The 25,000-nt window shown below is 46.8% G+C and overlaps 8 pseudogenes; all 8 read left to right on the forward strand.

The window, feature by feature from the left end:
- Positions 1-1,005: 1,005 nt before the first annotated feature.
- Positions 1,006-1,074, forward strand: LOC134412883 (U6 spliceosomal RNA; annotated as a pseudogene).
- A 1,970-nt stretch (positions 1,075-3,044) lies between these two features.
- Positions 3,045-3,138, forward strand: LOC134412850 (U6 spliceosomal RNA; annotated as a pseudogene).
- Positions 3,139-5,928: 2,790 nt separating this feature from the next.
- On the forward strand, positions 5,929-6,025 carry LOC134412844 (U6 spliceosomal RNA; annotated as a pseudogene).
- A 1,715-nt stretch (positions 6,026-7,740) lies between these two features.
- LOC134412861 (U6 spliceosomal RNA) lies at positions 7,741-7,809 on the forward strand (annotated as a pseudogene).
- A 2,957-nt stretch (positions 7,810-10,766) lies between these two features.
- On the forward strand, positions 10,767-10,835 carry LOC134412862 (U6 spliceosomal RNA; annotated as a pseudogene).
- A 1,530-nt stretch (positions 10,836-12,365) lies between these two features.
- On the forward strand, positions 12,366-12,433 carry LOC134412835 (U6 spliceosomal RNA; annotated as a pseudogene).
- A 2,667-nt stretch (positions 12,434-15,100) lies between these two features.
- Positions 15,101-15,169, forward strand: LOC134412864 (U6 spliceosomal RNA; annotated as a pseudogene).
- A 3,445-nt stretch (positions 15,170-18,614) lies between these two features.
- Positions 18,615-18,683, forward strand: LOC134412866 (U6 spliceosomal RNA; annotated as a pseudogene).
- The last annotated feature ends 6,317 nt before the right edge of the window (positions 18,684-25,000 follow it).

Raw genomic sequence — 25,000 nt, forward strand, 5'->3', positions numbered from 1 at the left:
TCTGGGTTAGCGTTAGGGTTAGGGATAGGTTCCGCGTTAGGGTTAGGTTCCGGGTTAGGGTTAGGGTGAGGTTCCGGGTTAGGGTTAGGTTCCGGGTTAGGGTTAGGTTCCGGGTTAGGGATACTTTCCGGGTTAGGGTTAGGTTCAGGATTAGGGCTAGGGTTAGGGTTAGGTTCCGAGTTAGGTTCCGGGTTAGGTTCTGGGTTAGGTTCTGGGTTAGGGTTAGGTTCCGGGTTAGGGTTAGGGTTAAGGTTAGGTTCTGGGTTAGGTTCCGGGTTAGGTTCCGGGTTAGGGTTAGGTTCCGGGTTAGCGTTAGGTTCCGGGTTAGGCTTAGGGTTAGGGTTAGGGTTCGAGTTAGGGTTAGGTTCCGGTGAAGGATTAGGTTCCGGGTTAGGGTTAGGGTTAGGTTCCGGGTAAGGGTTAGGGTTAGGGTTAGGGTTAGGGTTAGGGTTAGGGTTAGGGTTAGGGTTAGGTTCCCAGTTAGGGTTAGGGTTAGGGTTAGGGTTAGGGTTAGGGTTAGGTTCCGGGTTAGGGTTAGGTTCCTGGTTAGAGTTAGGTTCCGGGTTAGGGTTAGGGTTAGGGTTAGGGTTAGGAGTTCAGGTTCGGGTTAGGGTTAGGGTTCGGGTTCGGGTTCGGGTTCGGGTTAGGGTTAGGGTTAGGGTTAGGGTTAGGATTAGGGTTAGGGTTAGGGTTAGGGTTAGGGTTAAGGTTAGGGTTAAGGTTAAGGTAAGGGTTAGGGTTAGGGTTAAGTTTAAGGTCAGGGTCAGGGTCAGGGTCAGGGTTAGGGTTAGGGTTCGGGTTAGGGTTAGGGTTAGGGTTAGGGTTAGGGTTAGGGTTAGGGTTAGGATTAGGGTTAGGGTTAGGGTTAGGGTTAGGGTTAGGGATAGGGTTAGGGTTAGGGTTAGGGTTAGGGTTAGGGTTAGGGTTAGGGTTAGGGTTAGGGTTAGGGTTAGGGTTAGGGTTAGGGTTAGGGTTAGGGTTAGGGTTAGGGTTAGGGTTAGGGTTGTGCTCGCTTCGCCAGCACATATAGTAAAATTGCAACGATACAGAGAAGATTAGCATAGCCCCTGCGCATCTGGTGGTTTTGGTTCACTTACCTCATTGGGAAGCTGCCGTTACGGCCCGTTTTGCGCAATACGAGTATTTGCCGGAATGGGTATCTGAACGTCGTTTCGGGGAAACTTATGGGGCTTTCTATATTTGCCCCACCTTGTCATGTGCATCTGGTGAGTTTGGTTCATTTACCTCATTGGGAAGGTGCCGTTACAGCCCATTTTCGCAATACACGTTTTCTGCCGGAAAGGGTATCTGAACGTGGTTTGGGGGCAACTTTTGGAGCTTTCTGTATTTGTCCCAACTTGTCATGTGCATCCGGTGAGTTTGGTTCACTTACCTCATTGGGAAGCTGCCGTTACGGCCTATTTGCGCAATACACGTTTTTGACCGGAACGGGTATTTGAACGTGGTTTTAGGGTAACTTTTGGAGCTTTCTATATTTGTCCCACCTTGTCTTGTGCATCTACTGAGTTTGGTACACTTACCTCATTGGCAAGGTGCCGTTACGGCCCATTTTCGCAATACGCGTTTTCCGCAAGAACGGGTATCTGAACGTGGTTTTGGAGCAACTTTTGGAGCTTTCTATATTTGTCCTACCTTGTCTTGTGCATCTAGTAAGTTTGGTTCACTTACCTCATTGGAAAGGAGCCGTTACGGCCCATTTTCGCAATACGCGTTTTCTGCAAAAATGACTATTACAACGTGGTTTTGGGGCAACTTTTGGAGCTTTCTATATTTGTCCCAACTTGTCATGTGCATCTGGATAGTTTGGTTCACTTACCTCATTGGGAAGCTGCCGTTACGGCCCAATTTTCGCAATACGTATTTTTGCCCAGAAAGGGTATCTGAACATGGTTTCGGGGTAACTTTTGGAGCTTTCCATATTTGCCCCACCTAGTTATGTGCATATGGTGAATTTGTTTCACTTCCCTTATTGGGAAGCTGCCGTTACGGCCCATTTTCGCAATACATGTTTTCTACCGGAATGGGTATCTGAACGTCGTTTCGGGGCAACTTATGGAGCTTTCTATATTTGCCCCACCTTGTCATGTGCACCTGGTGAGTTTCATTCACTTACTTAATTGGGAAGTTGCCGTTACGGCCCGTTTTGCGCAATACGAGTTTTTGCCGGAATGGGTGTCTGAACGTTGTTTCTGGGCAACTTATGGAGCTTTCTATATTTGCCCCACCTTGTCATGTGCATCTGGTGCGTTTTGTTCACTTACCTAATTGGGAAGATGCTGTTACGGCCCAATTTGCGCAATACGCGTTTTTGCCCAGAACGGGTATCTGAACATGGTTTTGGGGTAACTTTTGGAGCTTTCTATATATGTCCCACCTTGTCTTGTTCATCTAGGGAGTTTGGTTCACTTACCTCATTGGGAAGGTGCCGTTACGGCCGATTTTCGCAATACGCGTTTTCCGCAAAAACGTTTATTAGAACGTGGTTTTGGGCAACTTTTGGAGCTTTCTATGTTTGTCCCAACTTGTCATGTGCATCTGGATAGTTTGGTTCACTTACCTCATTGGGAAGCTGCCGTTATGGCCCATTTTGCGCAATACGCGTTTTTGCCAGGAACGGGTAAATGAACGTAGTTAGGGGTAGGGGTAGGGTTAGGGTTAGGTTCCGGGTTAGGTTCCGGGTTAGGGTTAGGTTCCGGGTTAGGTTCCGGGTTAGGTTCCAGGTTAGGTTCCGGGTTAGGTTTGGGTTCCGGGTTAGGTTTAGGTTCCGGGTTAGGGTTAGGTTCCGGGTTAGGGCTAGGGTTAGGTTCCGGGTTATTGTTAGGGTTAGGGTTAGGGTTAGGGTTTGGGTTAGGGTTAGGTTTAGGGTTAGGGTTAGGGTTAGGGTTAAGGTAAGGGTTAGGCTTAGGGTTAGGGTTAAGGTTAGGGTTAGGGTTAGGGTTAAGGTTAGGGTTAGGGTTAGGGTTAGGGTTAGGGTTAGGGTTAGGGTTAGGGTTAGGGTTAGGGTTAGGGTTAGGGTTAGGGTAGTGCTCGCTTTGGCAGCACATATACTAAAATTGGAACGATACAGAGAAGATTAGCATGGCCCCTGCGCATCTGTTTTGCGCAATACGAGTTTTTCTCAGAATGGATATCTGAACGTCGTTTCGGGGCAACTTATGGAGCTTTATATATTTGCCCCACCTTGTAATGTGCATCTCGTGAGTTTGGTTCACTTACCTCATTGGGAAGTTGCCATGACGGCCCAATTTGCTCAGCATGAATTTTGCCCAGAACGGGTATCTGAAAGTGGTTTTTGGGCAACTTCTGGAGCTTTCTATATTTATCCTACCTTGTCATGTGCATTTGGTTAGTTTGGTTCATTTACCTCATTGGGAAGTTGCCGTTACGGCCCAATTGGCGCAATACGCGTTTTTGCCCATCACAGGTATCTCAACGTGGTTTTGGGGTAACTTTTGGAGCTTTCTATATTTGCCCCACCTAGTAATGGGAATATGGTGAGTTTGGTTCACTTCTCTTATTGGGAAGGTGCCGTTACGGCCCATTTTCGCAATAGACGTTTTCTGCCGGAAAGGGTATCTGAACGTGCTTTGGGGGCAACTTTTGGAGCTTTCTGTACTTGTCCCAACTTGTCATGTGCATCTGGTGAGTTTGGTTCACTTACCTGATTGGGAAGCTGCCGTTACGGCCCATTTTGCGCAATTCACGTTTTTGACCGGAACAGGTATCTGAACGTTGTTTTGGGGTAACTTTTGGAGCTTTCTATATATGTCCCACCTTGTCTTGTGCATCTATTAAGTTTGGTTCACTTACCTCATTGGGAAGCTGCCGTTAGGGCCCATTTTGCGCAATACACGTTTTTGCCAGGAACGGGGTAACTGAACGTGGTTTTGGGGCATCTTTTGGAGCTTTCTATATTTCTCCTACCTTGTCATGTGCATCTGGTGAGTTTGGTTCACTTACCTCATTCGGAAGCTGTCGTTAAGGCCCATTTTGCGCAATACCCGTTTTCCGCAAAAAAGGGTATTAGAACATGGTTTTGGGGCAACTTTTGGAGCTTTCTATATTTGTCCCAAATTGTCATGTACATCTGGTGCGTTTGGTTGACTTACCTCATTGGGAAGGTGCCGTTACGGCCCAATTTGCGCAATGTGCGTTTTTACCAGGAAAGGGAATCTGAACGTGGTTTTGGGGCAACTTTTGGAGCTTTCTATATTTGTCCCACCTTGTCATCTGCATCTGGTGAGTTTGGTTCACTTTCCTCATTGGGAAGCTGCTTTTACGGCCCAAATTGCGCAATATGCATTTTTGCCCTGAAAGGGTATCTGAACGTGGTTTGGGGGCAACTTTTGGAGCTTTCTATATTTCTCCCACCTTGTCATGTGCATCTGGTTAGTTTGGTTCACTTACCTCATTGGGAAGCTGTCGTTACGGCTCATTTTGCGTAATACGCGTTTTCCGCAAAAAAGGGTATTTGAACGTGGTTTTGGGGCAACTTTTGGAGCTTTCTATATTTTTCCCAAATTGTCATGTGCATCTGGTGCGTTTGGTTCACTTACCTCATTGGGAAGGTGCCGTTACTGCCCAATTTGCGCAATATGCGTTTTTGCCAGGAAAGGGTATCTGAACATCGTTTTGGGGCAACTTTTGGAGTTTTCTATATTTGTCCCACCTTGTCATGTGCATCTGGTGAGTTTGGTTCACTTTCCTCATTGGGAAGCTGCTTTTACGGCCCAATTTGCGCATTATGCGTTTTTGCCCTGAACGGGTATCTGAACGTGGTTTTGGGGCAACTTTTGCAGCTTTCTATTTTTCTCCTACCTTGTCATGTGCATCTGGTGAGTTTGTTTGACTTTCGTCATTGGGAAGCTGCTTTTACGGCCCATTTTGCGCAGTACGATTTTTTGCCGAGAATGGGTATCTGAACGTGGTTTTGGGGTAACTTTAGGAGCTGTCTATATTTGCCCCACCTTGTCATGTGCATCTGGTGCGTTTTGTTCACTTACCTAATTGGGAAGATGCCGTTACGGCCCAATTTGCGCAATACACGTTTTTGCCTGGAACGGGTATCTGAACATGGTTTTGGGGTAACTTTTGGAGCTTTCTATATATGTTCCACCTTGTCTTGTTCATCTAGTGAGTTTGGTTCACTTACCTCATTGGGAAGGTGCCGTTACGGCCGATTTTCGCAATACGCGTTTTCCGCAAAAACGGGTATAAGAACGTGGTTTTGGGGCAACTTTTGGAGCTTTCTATGTTTGTCCCAACTTGTCATGTGCATCTGGATAGTTTGGTTCACTTACCTCATTGGGAAGCTGCCGTTATGGCCCATTTTGCGCAATACGCGTTTTTGCCAGGAACGGGTAAATGAACGTAGTTAGGGTTAGGGTTAGGGTTAGGGTTAGGTTCCGGGTTAGGTTCCGGGTTAGGGTTAGGTTCCGGGTTGGGTTCCGGGTTAGGTTCCGGGTTATGTTCCGGGTAGGTTCCGGGTTAGGTTTAGGTTCCGGGTTAGGTTTAGGTTCCGGGATAGGGTTAGGTTCCGGGTTAGGTCTAGGGTTAGGTTCCGGGTTATTGTTAGGGTTAGGGTTAGGGTTAGGGTTAGGGTTAGGGTTAGGGTTAGGGTTAAGGTAAGGGTAAGGGTTAGGGTTAGGGTTAGGGTTAGGGTTAGGGTTAAGGTAAGGGTTAGGCTTAGGGTTAGGGTATGGTTAGGGTTAGAGTTAGGGTTAGGGTTAGGGTTAGGGTTAGGTTTAGGGTTAGGGTTAGGGTTAAGGTAAGGGTTAGGCTTAGGGTTAGGGTTAAGGTAGGGTTAGGGTTAGGGTTAGGGTTAAGGTTAGGGTTAGGGTTAGGGTTAGGGTTAGGGTTAGGGTTAGGGTTAGGGTTAGGGTTAGGGTTAGGGTTAGGGTTAGGGTAGTGCTCGCTTTGGCAGCACATATAATAAAATTGGAACGATACAGAGAAGATTAGCATGGCCCCTGCGCATCTGTTTTGCGAAATACGAGTTTTTCTCGGAATGGGTATCTGAACGTCGTTTCGGGGCAACTTATGGAGCTTTATATATTTGCCCCACCTTGTAATGTGCATCTCGTGAGTTTGGTTCACTTACCTCATTGGGAAGTTGCCATGACGGCCCAATTTGCGCAACATGAGTTTTTGCCCAGAACGGGTATCTGAATGTGGTTTTGGGGCAACTTCTGGAGCTTTCTATATTTATCCTACCTTGTCATGTGCATCTGGTGATTTGGTTCACTTACCTCATTGGGAAGTTGCCGTTACGGCCCAATTTTGCGCAATACGCATTTTTGCCCATAAGGGGTATCTGAACGTAGTTTCGGGGTAACTTTTGGAGGTTTCTATATTTGCCCCACCTAGTTATGTGCATATGGTGAGTTTGGTTCACTTCCCTTATTGGGAAGCTGCCGTTACGGCCCATTTTGCGCAATGCGCATTTTTGCAAGGAACGGGTAACTGAACGTGGTTTTGGAGCAACTTTTGGAGCTTTCTATATTTCTCCTACCTTGTCATGTGCATCTGGATAGTTTGGTTCACTTACCTCATTGGGAAGCAGCCGTTATGGCCCAATTTGCACAATTCGAATTTTTGCCGGAATCGGTATCTGAACGTCGTTTCGGGGCAACTTTTGGAGCTTTCTATATTTGTCCCTCCCGCAAGAACGGGTGTTAGAACGTTGGGCGCAATATGCATTTTTGACCAAAACGGGTTTCTGAACGTGGTTTGGGGGCAACTTTTGGAGCTTTCTATATTTGCCCCACCTAGTTATGTGCATATGGTGAGTTTGGTTCACTTCCCCTATTGGGAAGCTGCCATTACGGCATATTTTGCGGAATACGCATTTTTGCCAAAATGGGTATCTGAACGTCGTTTAGGGGCAACTGAAGGAGCTTTCTATATTTGCCTAACCCTAACCCGGTTAGGTTCCGGGTTAGGGTTAGGTTCCGGATTAGGGTTAGGTTCCGGTTTAGGGTTAGGTTCCGGGTTAGGGTTAGGTTCCGGGTTAGGGTTAGGGTTAGGGTTAGGTTCCGGGTTAAGGTTAGGTTCCGGGTTAGGGTTAGAGTTTGGTTCCGGGTTAGGGTTAGGTTTAGGTTACGGTTAGGTTCCGGGTTAGGGTTAGGTTCCGGGTTAGGGTTAGGTTCCGGGTTAGGGTTAGGTGTCGGGTTAGGGTTATGTTCCAGGTTAGGGTTAGGTTTCGGGTTAGGGTTAGGGTTAGGGTTAGTTTCCGGGTTAGATTCCGGGTTAGGTTCCGGGTTAGGTTCTGGGTTAGGGTTAGGTTCCGGGTTAGGGTTAAGGTTAGGGTTAGGTTCCGGGTTAGGTTCCGGGTTAGGGTTAGGTTCCGGGTTAGGGTTAGGTTCCGGGTTAGGGTTAGGCTTAGGGTTAGGGTTAGGGTTAGGGTTAGGTTCCGGGTAAGGGTTAGGTTCTGGTTTAGGGTTAGGGTTAGGGTTAGGGTTAGGGTTAGGGGTTAGGGTTAGGGTTAGGGTTAGGGTTAGGGTTAGGGTTAAGGTTAGGGTTAAGGTTAAGGTAAGGGTTAGGGTTAGGGTTAAGGTTAGGGTAAGGGTTAGGGTTAGGGTTAGGGTTAGGGTTAGGGTTAGGGTTAGGGTTAGGGTTAGGGTTAGGGTTAGGGTTAGGGTTAGGGTTAGGGTTAGGGTTAGGGTTAGGGTTAGGGTGAGGGTGAGGGTGAGGGTTAGGGTGAGGGTTAGGGTTAGTGTTGTGCTCGCTTCGGCAGCACATATACTAAAATTGGAACGATACAGAGAAGATTAGCATGGTCCCTGCACATCTCGTGAGTTTGGTTCACTTACCTCATTGGGAAGTTGCCATTACGGCCCAATTTGTGCAATACGAGTTTTTGCCCAGAATGGGTATCTGAACGTGGTTTTGCTACGTCTTTTGGAGCTTTCTTTGTTTGTCCTACCTTGTCATGTGCATCTGGTGAGTTTGGTTCACTCACCTCATTGGGAAGTTGCTGCTACGGCCCAATTTGCGCAATACGCGTTTTTGCCCGGAACGAATGTCTGAACGTGGTTTTGGGGCAACTTTTGGAGCTTTCTATATTTGTCCCACCTTGTCATGTGCATCTGGTGAGTTTGGTTCACTTACCTCATTGGGAAGCTGCCGTTACGGCCCATTTTACGCAATACAAGTTTTTGACCGGAACGGGTATCTGAACGTGGTTTTGGGGTATCTTTTGGAGCTTTCTATATATGTCCCACCTTGTCTTGTGCATCTAGTAAGTTTGGTTCACTTACCTCATTGGAAAGGAGCCGTTACGGCCCATTTTCGCAATACGCGTTTTCTGCAAAAATGGCTATTAGAACGTGGTTTTGGGGCAACTTTTGGAGCTTTCTATATTTGTCCCAACTTGTCATGTGCATCTGGATAGTTTGGTTCACTTACCTCATTGGGAAGTTGCCGTTACGGACCGTTTTGCTGAATACGAGTTTTTGCCGTAATGGGCATCTGAACGTCATTTCGGGTAATTTATGGAGCTGTCTATATTTGTCCCAACTTGTCATGTGCATCTGGTGAGCTTGGTTCACTTATCTCATTGGGAAGCTGCCGTTACGGCCCGTTTTGCGCAAAATGAGTTTTTGCCGGAATGGGTATCTGAACGTCGTGTTGGTGCAACTTATGGAGCTTTCTATATATGCCTAACCCTAACCCGGTTAGGTTCCGGGCTAGGGTTAGGTTCCGGGTAAGGGTGAGGGTTAGTTTCCGGATTAGGGTTAGGTTCCGGTTTATGGTTATTTTCCGGGTTAGGGTTAGGTACCGGTTTAGGGTTAGTTTTAGGATTAGCTTCCGGGTTAGGGTTAGGTTCCGGGATAGGGTTAGAGTTAGGTTCCGGGTTAGGGTTAGGATTAGGTTCCGGGTTAGGGTTAGGTTCCGGGTTAGGGTTAGGATTAGGTTCCGGCTAAGGGTTAGGGTTAGGGTTAGGTTCCGGGTTCGGTTCCGGGTTAGGTTCTGGGTTAGGGTTAGGTTCCGGGTTAGGGTTAGAGTTAGGTTCCGGGTTAGGTTCCGGGTTAGGGTTAGGTTCCCAGTTAGGGTTAGGGTTAGGGTTAGGGTTAGGGTTAGAGTTAGGGTTAGGGTTAGGTTCCGGGTTAGGGTTAGGTTCCTGGTTAGAGTTAGGTTCCGGGTTAGGGTTAGGGTTAGGGTTAGGGTTAGGAGTTCGGGTTCGGGTTCGGGTTCGGGTTCGGGTTAGGTTCCGGGTAAGGGTGAGGGTTAGTTTCCGGATTAGGGTTAGGTTCCGGTTTATGGTTATTTTCCGGGTTATGGTTAGGTACCGGGTTAGGGTTAGTTTTAGGGTTAGGTTCCGGGTTAGGGTTAGGTTCCAGGATAGGGTTAGAGTTAGGTTCCGGGTTAGGGTTAGGATTAGGTTCCGGGTTAGGGTTAGGTTCCGGGTTAGGGTTAGGATTAGGTTCCGGCTAAGGGTTAGGGTTAGGGTTAGGTTCCGGGTTCGGTTCCGGGTTAGGTTCTGGGTTAGGGTTAGGTTCCGGGTTAGGGTTAGAGTTAGGTTCCGGGTTAGGTTCCGGGTTAGGGTTAGGTTCCCAGTTAGGGTTAGGGTTAGGGTTAGGGTTAGGGTTAGATTTAGGGTTAGGGTTAGGTTCCGGGTTAGGGTTAGGTTCCTGGTTAGAGTTAGGTTCCGGGTTAGGGTTAGGGTTAGGGTTAGGGTTAGGAGTTCGGGTTCGGGTTCGGGTTCGGGTTCGGGTTCGGGTTCGGGTTCGGGTTCGGGTTCGGGTTCGGGTTCGGGTTAGGGTTAGGGTTAGGGTTAGGGTTAGGGTTAGGGTTAGGGTTAAGGTTAAGGAAAGGGTTAGGGTTAGGGTTAAGTTTAAGGTCAGGGTCAGGGTTAGGGTTAGGGTTAGGGTTAGGGTTAGGGTTAGGGTTAGGGTTAGGGTTAGGGTTAGGGTTAGGGTTAGGGTTAGGGTTAGCGTTAGGGTTAGGGTTAGGGTTTGAGTTAGGGTTAGGGTTAGGGTTAGGTTCCGAGTTAGGGTTAGGTTCCGGGTTAGGGTTAGGTTCCGGGTTAGGGTTATGTTCCAGGATAGGGTTAGGTTTCGGATTAGGGTTAGGGTTAGGGTTAGTTTCCGGGTTATGTTCCGGGTTAGGTTCCGGGTTAGGTACCGGGTTAGGGTTAGGTTCCGGGTTAGGGTTAAGGTTAGGGTTAGGTTCCGGGTTAGGTTCCGGGTTAGGGTTAGGTTCCGGGTTAGGGTTAGGTTCCGGGTTAAGGTTAGGGTTAGGGTTAGGGTTAGGGTTAGGTTCCGGGTAAGGGTTAGGTTCCGGTTTAGGGTTAGGGTTAGGGTTAGGGTTAGGGGTTAGGGTTAGGGTTAGGGTTAGGGTTAGGGTTAGGGTTAGGGTTAGGGTTAGGGTTAGGGTTAGGGTTAGGGTTAGGGTTAGGGTTAGGTTCCGGGTTAGGTTCCGGGTTAGGGTTAGGTTCCGGGTTAGGGTTAGGTTCCGGGTTAAGGTTAGGGTTAGGGTTAGGGTTAGGGTTAGGTTCCGGGTAAGGGTTAGGTTCCGGTTTAGGGTTAGGGTTAGGGTTAGGGTTAGGGTTAGGGGTTAGGGTTAGGGTTAGGGTTAGGGTTAGGGTTAAGGTTAGGGTTAAGGTTAAGGTAAGGGTTAGGGTTAGGGTTAAGGTTAGGGTTAGGGTTAGGGTTAGGGTTAGGGTTAGGGTTAGGGTTAGGGTTAGGGTTAGGGTTAGGGTTAGGGTTAGGGTTAGGGTTAGGGTTAGGGTTAGGGTTAGGGTTGTGCTCGCTTCGGCAGCACATATACTAAAATTGGAACGATACAGAGAAGATTAGCATGGTCCCTGCACATCTCGTGAGTTTGGTTCACTTACCTCATTGGGAAGTTGCCATTACGGCCCAATTTGTGCAATACGAGTTTTTTCCCAAGAATGGGTATCTGAACGTGGTTTTGCTGCGACTTTTGGAGCTTTCTATGTTTGTCCTACCTTGTCATGTGCATCTGGTGAGTTTGGTTCACTCACCTCATTGGGAAGTTGCTGCTACGGCCCAATTTGCGCAATACTCGTTTTTGCCCGGAACGGATGTCTGAACGTGGTTTTGGTGTAACTTTTGGAGCTTTCTATATATGTCCCACCTTGTCTTGTGCATCTCGTAAGTTTGGTTCACTTACCTCATTGGAAAGGAGCCGTTACGGCCCATTTTCGCAATACGCGTTTTCTGCAAAAATGGCTATTAGAACGTGGTTTTGGGGCAACTTTTGGAGCTTTCTATATTTTTCCCAACTTGTCATGTGCATCTGGATAGTTTGGTTCACTTACCTCATTGGGAAGCTGCCGTTACGGCCCAATTTACGCAATACGTGTTTTTGCCCAGAAAGGGTATCTGAACATGGTTTCGGGGTAACTTTTGGAGCTTTCCATATTTGCCCCACCTAGTTATGTGCATATGGTGAATTTGGTTCACTTCCCTTATTGGGAAGCTGCCGTTACGGCCCATTTTCGCAATACATGTTTTCTACCGGAATGTGTATCTGAACGTCGTTTCGGGGCAACTTATGGAGCTTTCTATATTTGCCCCACCTTGTCATGTGCACCTGGTGAGTTTCATTCACTTACTTAATTGGGAAGTTGCCGTTACGGCCCGTTTTGCTGAATACGAGTTTTTGCCGGAATGGGTATCTGAACGTCGTGTCGGGTAATTTATGGAGCTGTCTATATTTGTCCCAACTTGTCATGTGCATCTGGTGAGTTTGGTTAACTTACCTCATTGGGAAGCTGCCGTTACGGCCCGTTTTGCGCAAAATGAGTTTTTGCCGGAATGGGTATCTGAACGTCGTGTTGGTGCAACTTATGGAGCTTTCTATATATGCCTAACCCTAACCCGGTTAGGTTCCGGGTTAGGGTTAGGTTCCGGGTAAGGGTGAGGGTTAGTTTCCGGATTAGGGTTAGGTTTCGGTTTAGGGTTAGGTTCCGGGTTAGGGTTAGGTTCCGGGTTAGGGTTAGTTTTAGGGTTAGGTTCTGGGTTAGGGTTAGGGTTAGGTTCCGGGTTCGGTTCCGGGTTAGGTTCCGGGTTAGGTTCTGGGTTAGGGTTAGTTTCCGGGTTAGGGTTAGGTTCCGGGTTAGGTTCCGGGTTAGGTTCCGGGTTAGGGTTAGGATTAGGTTCCGGGTTAGGGTTAGGTTCCGGGTTAGGGTTTGGATTAGGTTCCGGCTTAGGGTTAGGGTTAGGGTTAGGTTCCGGGTTAGGGTTAGGGTTAGGGTTAGGGTTAGGGTTAGGGTTAGGGTTAGGGTTAGGGTTAGGGTTAGGGTTAGGGTTAGGGTTAGGGTTAGGGTTAGGGTTAGGGTTAGGGTTAGGGTTAGGGTTAGGGTTAGGGTTAGGGTTGTGCTCGCTTCGGCAGCACATATATTAAATTGGAACGATACATAGAAGATTAGCATGGCCCCTGCACATCTGGTGAGTTTGGTTCACTTACCTCATTGGGAAGCTGCCGTTAAATCCCGTTTTGCTCAATACAAGTCTTTGCCGGAATGGGAATCTGAACGTCATTTCGGGGAAACTTATGAAGCTTTCTATATTTGCCCCACCTTGTCATGTGCATCTGGTGAGTTTGGTTCACTTACCTAATGGGAAGTTGCCATTACGGCCCAATTTGTGCAATACGAGTTTTTGCCCAGAATGGGTATCTGAACGTGGTTTTGCTGCGTCTTTTGGAGCTTTCTATGTTTGTCCTACCTTGTCATGTGCATCTGGTGAGTTTGGTTCACTCACCTCATTGGGAAGTTGCTGCTACGGCCCAATTTGCGCAATACGCGTTTTTGCCCGGAACGAATGTCTGAACGTGGTTTTGGGGCAACTTTTGGAGCTTTCTATATTTGTCCCACCTTGTCATGTGCATCTGGTGAGTTTGGTTCACTTACCTCATTGGGAAGCTGCCCTTACGGCCCATTTTACGCAATACAAGTTTTTGACCGGAACGGGTATCTGAACGTGGTTTTGGGGTAACTTTTGGAGCTTTCTATATATGTCCCACCTTGTCTTGTGCATCTAGTAAGTTTGGTTCACTTACCTCATTGGAAAGGAGCCGTTACGGCCCATTTTCGCAATACGCGTTTTCTGCAAAAATGGTTATTAGAACGTGGTTTTGGGGCAACTTTTGGAGCTTTCTATATTTGTCCCAACTTGTCATGTGCATCTGGATAGTTTGGTTCACTTACCTCATTGGGAAGCTGCCGTTACGGCCCAATTTTCGCAATAGGTATTTTTGCCCAGAAAGGGTATCTGAACATGGTTTCGGGGTAACTTTTGGAGCTTTCCATATTTGCCCCACCTAGTTATGTGCATATGGTGAATTTGGTTCACTTCCCTTATTGGGAAGCTGCCGTTACGGCCCATTTTCGCAATACATGTTTTCTACCGGAATGGGTATCTGAACGTCGTTTCGGGGCAACTTATGGAGCTTTCTATATTTGCCCCACCTTGTCATGTGCACCTGGTGAGTTTCATTCACTTACTTAATTGGGAAGTTGCCGTTATGGACCGTTTTGCTGAATACGAGTTTTTGCCGGAATGGGTATCTGAACGTCGTTTCGGGTAATTTATGGAGCTGTCTATATTTGTCCCAACTTGTCATGTGCATCTGGTGAGTTTGGTTCACTTATCTCATTGGGAAGCTGCCGTTACGGCCCGTTTTGCGCAAAATGAGTTTTTGCCGGAATGGGTATCTGAACGTCGTGTTGGTGCAACTTATGGAGCTTTCTATATATGCCTAACCCTAACCCGGTTAGGTTCCGGGTTAGGGTTAGGTTCCGGGTAAGGGTGAGGGTTAGTTTCCGGATTAGGGTTAGGTTCCGGTTTATGGTTATTTTCCGTGTTAGGGTTAGGTACCGGGTTAGGGTTAGTTTTAGGGTTAGGTTCCGGGTTAGGGTTAGGTTCCAGGATAGGGTTAGAGTTAGGTTCCGGGTTAGGGTTAGGATTAGGTTCCGGGTTAGGGTTAGGTTCCGGGTTAGGGTTAGGATTAGGTTCCGGCTTAGGGTTAGGTTCCGGCTTAGGGTTAGGGTTAGGGTTAGGTTCCGGGTTAGGTTCTGGGTTAGGGTTAGGTTCCGGGTTAGGGTTAGGGTTAGGGTTAGGTTCCGGGTTAGGTTCCGGGTTAGGGTTAGGTTCCCAGTTAGGGTTAGGGTTAGGGTTAGGGTTAGGGTTAGGGTTAGGGTTAGGGTTAGGGTTAGGGTTAGGTTCCGGGTTAGGGTTAGGTTCCTGGTTAGAGTTAGGTTCCGGGTTAGGGTTAGGGTTAGGGTTAGGGTTAGGAGTTCAGGTTAGGGTTCGGGTTCGGGTTCGGGTTCGGGTTCGGGTTCGGGTTCGGGTTCGGGTTAGGGTTAGGGTTAGGGTTAGGGTTAGGGTTAGGGTTAAGGTTAGGGTTAAGGTTATGGTAAGGGTTAGGGTTAGGGTTAAGTTTAAGGTCAGGGTCAGGGTTAGGGTTAGGGTTAGGGTTAGGGTTAGGGTTAGGGTTAGGGTTAGGGTTAGGGTTAGGGTTAGGGTTAGCGTTAGGGTTAGCGTTAGGGTTAGGGTTAGGGTTAGAGTTAGGGTTAGGGTTAGGGTTAGGGTTAGGGTTAGGTTCCGGGTTAGGGTTAGGTTCCGGGTTAGGGTTATGTTCCAGGTTAGGGTTAGGTTTCGGATTAGGGTTAGGGTTAGGTTTAGTTTCCGGGTTATGTTCCGGGTTAGGTTCCGGGTTAGGTTCTGGGTTAGGGTTAGGTTCTGGGTTAGGGTTAAGGTTAGGGTTAGGTTTTGGGTTAGGTTCCGGGTTAGGGTTAGGTTCCGGGTTAGGGTTAGGTTCCGGGTTAAGGTTAGGGTTAGGGTTAGCGTTAGGTTCCGGGTAAGGGTTAGGTTCCGGTTTAGGGTTAGGGTTAGGGTTAGGGTTAGGGTTAGGGGTTAGGGTTAGGGTTAGGGTTAGGGTTAGGGTTAGGGTTAGGGTTAGGGTTAAGGTTAGGGTTAAGGTTAAGGTAAAGGTTAGGGTTAGGGTTAAGGTTAGGGTGAGGGTTAGGGTTAGGGTTAGGGTTAGGGTTAGGGTTAGGGTTAGGGTTAGGGTTAGGGTTAGGGTTAGGGTTAGGGTTAGGGTTAGGGTTGTGCTCGCTTCGGCAGCACATATACTAAAATTGGAACGATACAGAGAAGATTAGCATGGTCCCTGCACATCTCGTGAGTTTGGTTCACTTACCTCATTGGGAAGTTGCCATTACGGCCCAATTTGTGCAATACGAGTTTTTGCCCAGAATGGGTATCTGAACGTGGTTTTGCTGCGACTTTTGGAGCTTTCTATGTTTGTCCTACCTTGTCATGTGCATCTGGTGAGTTTGGTTCACTCACCTCATTGGGAAGTTGCTGCTATGGCCCAATTTGCGCAATACTCGTTTTTGCCCGGAACGGATGTCTGAACGTGGTTTTGGTGTAACTTTTGGAGCTTTCTATATATGTCCCACCTTGTCTTGTGCATCTCGTAAGTTTGGTTCACTTACCTCATTGGAAAGGAGCCGTTACGGCCCATTTTCGCAATTCGCGTTTTCTGCAAAAATGGCTATTAGAACGTGGTTTTGGGGCAACTTTTGGAGCTTTCTATATTTGTCCCAACTTGTCATGTGCATCTGGATAGTTTGGTTCACTTACCTCATTGGGAAGCTGCCGTTACGGCCCAATTTACGCAATACGTGTTTTTGCCCAGAAAGGGTATCTGAACATGGTTTCGGGGTAACTTTTGGAGCTTTCCATATTTGCCCCACCTAGTTATGTGCATATGGTGAATTTGGTTCACTTCCCTTATTGGGAAGCTGCCGTTACAGCCCATTTTCGCAATACGTGTTTTTGGCCAGAAAGGGTATCTGAACATGGTTTCGGGGTAACTTTTGGAGCTTTCCATATTTGCCCCACCTAGTTATGTGCATATGGTGAATTTGGTTCACTTCCCTTATTGGGAAGTTGCCGTTACGGCCCGTTTTGCTGAATACGAGTTTTTGCCGGAATGGGTATCTGAACGTCGTGTCGGGTAATTTATGGAGCTGTCTATATTTGTCCCAACTTGTCATGTGCATCTGGTGAGTTTGGTTAACTTACCTCATTGGGAAGCTGCCGTTACGGCCCGTTTTGCGCAAAATGAGTTTTTGCCGGAATGGGTATCTGAACGTCGTTTCGGTGCAATTTATGGAGCTTTCTATATATGCCTAACCCTAACCCGGTTAGGTTCCGGGTTAGGGTTAGGTTCCGGGTAAGGGTGAGGGTTAGTTTCCGGATTAGGGTTAGGTTCCGGTTTAGGGTTAGGTTCCGGGTTAGGGTTAGGTTCCGGGTTAGGGTTAGTTTTAGGGTTAGGTTCTGGGTTAGGGTTAGGTTCCAGGATAGGGTTAGAGTTAGGTTCCGGGTTAGGGTTAGGATTAGGTTCCGGGTTAGGGTTAGGTTCCGGGTTAGGGTTAGGATTAGGTTCCGGCTTAGGGTTAGGGTTAGGGTTAGGTTCCGGGTTCGGTTCCGGGTTAGGTTCCGGGTTAGGTTCTGGGTTAGGGTTAGTTTCCGGGTTAGGGTTAGGTTCCGGGTTAGGTTCCGGGTTAGGTTCCGGGTTAGGGTTAGGATCCCAGTTAGGGTTAGGGTTAGGGTTAGGGTTAGGGTTAGGGTCCGGGTTAGGGTTAGGTTCCTGGTTAGAGTTAGGTTCCGGGTTAGAGTTAGGTTCCGGGTTAGGGTTAGGGTTAGGGTTAGGGTTAGGAGTTCAGGTTCGGGTTAGGTTTAGGGGTAGGGGTAGGGGTGGGGTTTGGGTAGGGTTAGGGTTAAGGTTAGGGTTAAGGTTAAGGTAAGGGTTAGGGTTAGGGTTAAGTTTAAGGTCAGGGTTAGGGTTAGGGTTAGGGTTAGGGTTAGGGTTAGGGTTAGGGTTAGGGTTAGGGTTAGGGTTAGCGTTAGGGTTAGGGTTAGGGTTAGAGTTAGGGTTAGGGTTAGGGTTAGGGTTAGGTTCCGAGTTAGGGTTAGGTTCCGGGTTAGGGTTAGGTTCCGGGTTAGGGTTAGGGTTAGGGTTAGGGTTAGGGTTTAGGGTTAGGGTTAGGGTTAGGGTTCGGGTTATATATTTGCCCCAACTTGTCATGTGCATCTGGTGAGTTTGGTTCACTTACCTCATTAGGAAGTTGCCATTACGACCCAATTTGCGCAATACAATTTTTTGTCCAGAACGGGTATCTGAACGTCGTTTTGGTGCAACTTATGGAGCTTTCTATATATGCCTAACCCTAAACCCCTTAGGTTCCGGGTTAGGGTTAGGCTCCGGGTTAGGGTTAAGGTTAGGTTCCGAATTAGGGTTAGGTTCCGGTTTAGGGTTAGGTTCCGGGTTAGGGTTAGGTTCTGGGTTAGTGTTAGGGTTAGGGTTCGGTTCCGGGTTAGGGTTAGGTTCCGGGTTAGGGTTAGGGTGAGGTTCCGGGTTAGGGTTAGGTTCCGGGTTAGGGTTAGGTTCCGGTTTAGGGATACTTTCCGGGTTAGGGTTAGGTTCAGGATTAGGGCTAGGGTTAGGGTTAGGTTCCGAGTTAGGTTCCGGGTTAGGTTCTGGGTTAGATTCTGGGTTAGGGTTAGGTTCCGGGTTAGGGTTAGGGTTAAGGTTAGGTTCCGGGTTAGGTTCCGGGTTAGGTTCCGGGTTGTTAGGTTCCGGGTTAGGGTTAGGTTCCGGGTTAGGCTTAGGGTTAGGGTTAGGGTTAGAGTTAGGGTTAGGTTCCGGTGAAGGATTAGGTTCCGGGTTAGGGTTAGGGTTAGGGTTAGGGTTAGGGTTAGGGTTAGGGTTAGGGTTAGGGTTAGGGTTAGGGTTAGGGTTAGGTTCCGGGTTAGGGTTAGGTTCCTGGTTAGAGTTAGGTTCCGGGTTAGGGTTAGGGTTAGGGTTAGGGTTAGGAGTTCAGGTTCGGGTTAGGGTTAGGGTTCGCGTTCGGGTTCGGGTTAGGGTTCGGGTTAGGGTTAGGGTTAGGGTTAGCGTTAGGGTTAGGGTTAGGGTTAGAGTTAGGGTTAGGGTTAGGGTTAGGGTTAGGGTTAGGTTCCGAGTTAGGGTTAGGTTCCGGGTTAGGGTTAGGTTCCGGGTTAGGGTTATGTTCCAGGTTAGGGTTAGGTTTCGGGTTAGGGTTAGGGTTAGGGTTAGGGTTAGTTTCCGGGTTAGGTACCGGGTTAGGTTCTGGGTTAGGGTTAGGTTCCGGGTTAGGGTTAAGGTTAGGGTTAGGTTCCGGGTTAGGTTCTGGGTAAGGGTTAGGTTCCAGGTTAGGGTTAGGTTCCGGGTTAAGGTCAGGGTTAGGGTTAGGGTTAGGGTTAGGTTCCGGGTAAGGGTTAGGTTCCGGTTTAGGGTTAGGGTTAGGGTTAGGGTTAGGGTTAGGGGTTAGGGTTAGGGTTAGGGTTAGGGTTAGGGTTAATGTTAGGGTTAAGGTTAAGGTTAAGGTAAGGGTTAGGGTTAGGGTTAAGGTTAGGGTTAGGGTTAGGGTTAGGGTTAGGGTTAGGGTTAGGGTTAGGGTTAGGGTTAGGGTTAGGGTTAGGGTTAGGGTTAGGGTTAGGGTTAGGGTTAGGGTTAGGGTTAGGGTTAGGGTTAGGGTTAGGGTTAGGGTTACGGTTAGGGTTACGGTTAGGGTTAGGGTTAGGGTTAGGGTTGTGCTCGCTTCGGCAGCACATATACTAAAATTGGAACGATACAGAGAAGATTAGCATGGTCCCTGCACATCTCGTGAGTTTGGTTCACTTACCTCATTGGGAAGTTGCCATTACGGCCCAATTTGTGCAATACGAGTTTTTGCCCAGAATGGGTATCTGAACGTGGTTTTGCTGTGACTTTTGGAGCTTTCTATGTTTGTCCTACCTTGTCATGTGCATCTGGTGAGTTTGGTTCACTCACCTCATTGGGAAGTTGCTGCTACGGCCCAATTTGCGCAATACGCGTTTTTGCCCGGAACGGATGTCTGAACGTGGTTTTGGGGCAACTTTTGGAGCTTTCTATATTTGTCCCACCTTGTCATGTGCATCTGGTGAGTTTGGTTCACTTACCTCATTGGGAAGCTGCCGTTACGGCCCATTTTACGCAATACAAGGTTTTGACCGGAACGGGTATCTGAATGTGGTTTTGGGGTAACTTTTGGAGCTTTCTATATATGTCCCACGTTGTCTTGTGCATCTAGTAAGTTTGGTTCACTTACCTCATTGGAAAGGAGCCGTTACGGCCCATTTTCGCAATACGCGTTTTCTGCAAAAATGGCTATTAGAACATGGTTTTGGGGCAACATTTGGAGCTTTCTATATTTGTCCCAACTTGTCATGTGCATCTGGATAGTTTGGTTCACTTACCTCATTGGGAAGCTGCCGTTACGGCCCAATTTTCGCAATACGTGTTTTTGCCCAGAAAGGGTATCTGAACATGGTTTCGGGGTAACTTTTGGAGCTTTCCATATTTGCCCCACCTAGTTATGTGCATATGGTGAATTTGGTTCACTTCCCTTATTGGGAAGCTGCCGTTACAGCCCATTTTCGCAATACATGTTTTCTACCGGAATGGGTATCTGAACGTCTTTTCGGGGCAACTTATGGAGCTTTCTATATTTGCCCCACCTTGTCATGTGCACCTGGTGAGTTTCATTCACTTACTTAATTGGGAAGTTGCCGTTACGGCCCGTTTTGCTGAATACGAGTTTTTGCCGGAATGGGTATCTAAACGTCGTGTCGGGTAATTTATGGAGCTGTCTATATTTGTCCCAACTTGTCATGTGCATCTGGTGAGTTTGGTTAACTTACCTCATTGGGAAGCTGCCGTTACGGCCCGTTTTGCGCAAAATGAGTTTTTGCCGGAATGGGTATCTGAACGTCGTTTCGGTGCAACTTATGGAGCTTTCTATATATGCCTAACCCTAACCCGGTTAGGTTCCGGGTTAGGGTTAGGTTCCGGGTAAGGGTGAGGGTTAGTTTCCGGATTAGGGTTAGGTTCCGGTTTAGGGTTAGGTTCCGGGTTAGGGTTAGGTTCCGGGTTAGGGTTAGTTTTAGGGTTAGGTTCCGGGTTAGGGTTAGGTTCCAGGATAGGGTTAGAGTTAGGTTCCGGGTTAGGGTTAGGATTAGGTTCCGGGTTAGGGTTAGGTTCCGGGTTAGGGTTAGGATTAGGTTCCGGTTTAGGGTTAGGGTTAGGGTTTGGTTCCGGGTTCGGTTCCGGGTTAGGTTCCGGGTTAGGTTCTGGGTTAGGGTTAGTTTCCGGGTTAGGGTTAGGTTCCGGGTTAGGTTCCGGGTTAGGGTTAGGGTTAGGGTTAGGGTTAGGGTTAGGGTTAGGGTTATGGTTAGGGTTAGGGTTAGGTTCCTGGTTAGAGTTAGGTTCCGGGTTAGGGTTAGGGTTAGGGTTAGGGTTAGGAGTTCAGGTTAGGGTTAGGGTTAGGGTTAGGGTTAGGGGTAGGGTTAGGGGTAGGGGTAGGGGTGGGGTTAGGGTAGGGTTAGGGTTAAGGTTAGGGTTAAGGTTAAGGTAAGGGTTAGGGTTAGGGTTAAGTTTAAGGTCAGTGTTAGGGTTAGGGTTAGGGTTAGGGTTAGGGTTAGGGTTAGGGTTAGCGTTAGGGTTAGGGTTAGGGTTAGAGTTAGGGTTAGGGTTAGGGTTAGGGTTAGGGTTAGGTTCCAAGTTAGGGTTAGGTTCCGGGTTAGGGTTAGGTTCCGGGTTAGGGTTAGGTTCCGGGTTAGGGTTAGGGTTATGGTTAGGGTTAGGGTTTACGGTTAGGGTTAGGGTTAGGTTTCGGGTTATATATTTGCCCCAACTTGTCATGTGCATCTGGTGAGTTTGGTTCACTTACCTCATTAGGAAGTTGCCATTACGACCAAATTTGCGCAATACAATTTTTTGCCAGAACGGGTATCTGAACGTCGTTTTGGTGCAACTTATGGAGCTTTCTATATTTGCCCCACCTTGTCATGTGCACCTGGTGAGTTTCATTCACTTACTTAATTGGGAAGTTTCCGTTACGGCCCGTTTTGCGCAAAATGAGTTTTTGCCGGAATGGGTATCTGAACGTCGTTTCGGTGCAACTTATGGAGCTTTCTATATATGCCTAACCCTAACCCGGTTAGGTTCCGGGTTAGGGTTAGGTTCCGGGTAAGGGTGAGGGTTAGTTTCCGGATTAGGGTTAGGTTCCGGTTTAGGGTTAGGTTCCGGGTTAGGGTTAGGTTCCGGGTTAGGGTTAGTTTTAGGGTTAGGTTCCGGGTTAGGGTTAGGTTCCAGGATAGGGTTAGAGTTAGGTTCCGGGTTAGGGTTAGGATTAGGTTCCGGGTTAGGGTTAGGTTCCGGGTTAGGGATAGGATTAGGTTCCGGTTTAGGGTTAGGGTTAGGGTTAGGTTCCGGGTTCGGTTCCGGGTTAGGTTCCGGGTTAGGTTCTGGGTTAGGGTTAGTTTCCGGGTTAGGGTTAGGGTTAGGGTTAGGGTTAGGGTTAGCGTTAGGGTTAGGGTCCGGGTTAGGGTTAGGTTCCTGGTTAGAGTTAGGTTCCGGGTTAGGGTTAGGGTTAGGGTTAGGGTTAGGAGTTCAGGTTCGGGTTAGGGTTAGGGTTAGGGTTAGGGTTAGGGGTAGGGGTAGTGTTAGATCAATGTTCTTTTCACCCAAGGACGAGATCCAAACAGCCCTTAAGCACGACTCCACCATTCCAACGACAGAGGGTTCAAAAGCGCTTTATTGATTAGTATTCAAGGCCTGGTCTCTTCAAAGGGAGCAATCAGACAAAAGACATAGGGAATATGGTACAGTATTAAAGCTTTCAAGGGGCAGGGCCCAGTAGCAGCATTAACCAATCAGAACATAACACTGAGGCATAGCTAATTATGCTAAACAGTCCTGTAAACAATACCTTTGGCCTGACAGTAAGTTACAGAGAGTTAACTTCAACACAGACAGCTGGAGCCAGGACTCTTGTTTATATTAGTAATCAAGGATGCAAGGACGCACACAAGGAGACATTCTCATACAGGGCATTTTGACATTTTGCTTGGAGTGCAATGGAGATTTTACAGTTTCCTGTTAAAAATGGAGGTGGTTCTGCTAACATTTTCCCCCCTTTAAAGCAATTTAAAAATCAAGCTTGCTAACTTCTTTTAGATCATCTGTGGCTAAGGCTTCACAATACAAATACATTTGCTGGTGGATTACAGACTTTGCAAGATTTTTCATAAAAGACAAAATACAGGGAAGGCAAAAAGCAAGGATAAACAAAAATCATTACAATGGAACAAAATACAATGCAAGAAATCCCTCTTTTAACTACTCTATATTGGACAACTAACTGTCAGGGATGCTTTAGGGTGGATTCCTGCATTGAGCAGGGGGTTGGACTCGATGGTCTTGTAGGCCCCTTCCAACTCTGCTATTCTTTGTTAACTTTCATTTACAACTACCGTAGGGCTCTAAAAGTCCTTGGGTAGAATCATAACATGTGTACACAATTCTGATATTTTGGCTTGTGTGGTGATCACAAGCTTTTGCAGGGCAGGAAGATAAGCTTTTGCAAAGAACATTTGGCAGTTGTGGAACGAAGCCAAGTCACTTATGAGTGGTAAAAGGCACAAATCCTTTCTTAAAAACATTTGCTATGGCAATTAAAGAAACACTTAGAACTACTAAAGTAACAATTATCAAAATTACAGCTACATAATCTTCACACACATGTAAGATAACTTTAGTGTCCTTTAAATGTTGGGTTGAGTACCTAGGTTGCTCCGTGCTGGTTTCTTCGCCTATGTTGCTGGTGGCTTCCGGTGCACCAGAAGGCAGATGAACTTTGCTTTGCCTGTGTCCTTCTGGCACAGGGGAGGCTTTATTTTAGAACAATGTGTCCATTTATCTGTCTATAATAATTTCACTTACAACTTACAAGTACAAAGCAGCAAGGGCTTTCTCAATCCTGGGGTCCTACTTTAAGCAGGTAGGCTGGAATAGGCAGGGTTCTTCTAACGACAATCTCTGGAAAGGTGCAGGTAACGATGGAGCTGGAAAAGAGAAAACTGCAGGGCAATTACATATTCTTGGAATAAAACATTTCCCAATTCCTATTTAATTCTTTCTTGTTCCCCCACTAAAAACTGAGAGGAAAAGCCAAACATTAGCTCAAAATGAAACAATTTAAGACTTTTTCTGACTTTAACAATGCAATTGGAAATACATCCACCCATTTCAAGGAAATTTCTAATTTGCTAGGGTCTCTTTTCAGGGTCCTATTAACTCTATCTGCCTACCAGACTGGAATCTTCATGAGATGCCAGCCTATTATTAGGACAAAAGTGCCATGTTCTACACTACCTAAGAAGTAAAATAGCTTTCTAGATCTGATTTTATGGTTTCAGGCCTGAACAAAACAGTAGGTGTTCAAAAAAAAAAACCGAACAAAAACAAATAGGCGTTCAAAAAAAACTTTTACATTTCAACAAAGTCAATTGGATTCTTAAAAAAGATAACAAGTCCATGTCTGCAGGGGCTTTTCTTTTGATTCATTTACAAATGAAGCCAGTAAAAACAATTCACTGAGCATTTATATTCCTTGGCTGATCATGGTTCTCAAAAAAGTCTTTCAGTCATTGAAGAGTCTGATCAATGTCCATCTTGTGAGGTCTTTAAACACTTGGTCTTTAAACAGGGAGGTCATGATGATTCTTGGCACATCAGGGGTAACAAATCCCATCTTTCTGGGTTCTTGAAAACTTTGAGTTATTGTGCTAATTCCAAGTCTTCTTTTTCATAAGGTGGATTCAAATATTGAGAAATGGGCTAGCTCCAATTATGGCAGCTGTTTGTAGACAAATTAGCCAATTCTTTTGGCAACATCAGGGCTTTTAACAGATCAACTGTTAATTCTCCATGGGTCACTGCTCCATGGGCAGTCACAAATCTTCTTTCTTTCCAAATCTGTCCATGTGATATTTTGAATCAGTAAATATAGTCTTTTGCCTGAAACAAGCATCAGGGCTTCTGTGCATACTACGAGTTCAGCTGCTTGTTGTACAATTGTAGCTGGATCCATCAGTAAACAACTCGAGGTCATCTTATAGGTCTGGGCGAGGTTTGGTGCCAAGTTGCAAGACTTCAAGGCATTCATGCTCTGGAACTTCTTTTCTTTGTAGTTCAGGTATCAACGTGGCAGGATTCAATGAGGCAAGCCTTGGGTCCACGAGGAGGTTGATCTCATATCTGGACTGGCAGGCAGGGTTCAGGTGTTAGCTTCTGCCACTGTACTCCACTGGTCTGTGCCACGTTTTTGGCACAGCACACTTGAGGCTGGTAGGGCAAACACAGTGATGCAAGCTGGAGTTTTTAATTGCTTTAATCATTTCACAAGTCCATTTTTAAAAAGCAATAGTTGTATTCTTCTTCTGGCTTCTAATTTCAAAGGATACTGATGCAAGAACACAGGGGTGCTTTTAGGCTTCAATTGTAGTTGCATTTAGGGCTCAGGCTCAGGGCTCAAAGCATTTCAAAAATTCTATTAGGCCAAAGTTAGAATATCTCTGCCCCAAAAAAAAGAACCACTGGGCAATTTTCAGAACACAACGTTCAAAACACACACAAAAATATAGCAATTCAGTATTTCCAATCTTCATCAGCAGAGGATGCAAGATTGTCCATTCACTAACTTTTTCAAGGCAGGGCTTCTCTTCACCCCCCTTTTCTTTCTGGTCAAAAACCATGCCACGTACACTGACCTTCAAACACTTTCCTTTTTCTTCTTTTTCTACATTTCAACTTCTCATCTTCTTCTATTCACATACACTTTCAAATCAACTTCACTTCAAATCAACATCTTTTCAAAACAACCAAAACAACCTTTTTAAAAGTCTTTCAAACTATCTCTTCTGCACAGCCTTCTCTCTCTCTCTCTTTTTTCAGACATTTCTCTCATCCACTTTTAACAACATACTTTTTCTTTCTCTCATCTTGGCAAAACGGTTGGCAACAAGGACTTGAGCTTTTCAACTCAGGCAGTGAATCTTCAAAGCTATGGAAGACATTTCTTCCGTGAAAATGGGGTTCTAATTATCTGAGGTTT

Source organism: Elgaria multicarinata, chromosome 22 (genome assembly GCF_023053635.1).
Source record: "Elgaria multicarinata webbii isolate HBS135686 ecotype San Diego chromosome 22, rElgMul1.1.pri, whole genome shotgun sequence".
NCBI lineage: Eukaryota > Metazoa > Chordata > Lepidosauria > Squamata > Anguidae > Elgaria > Elgaria multicarinata.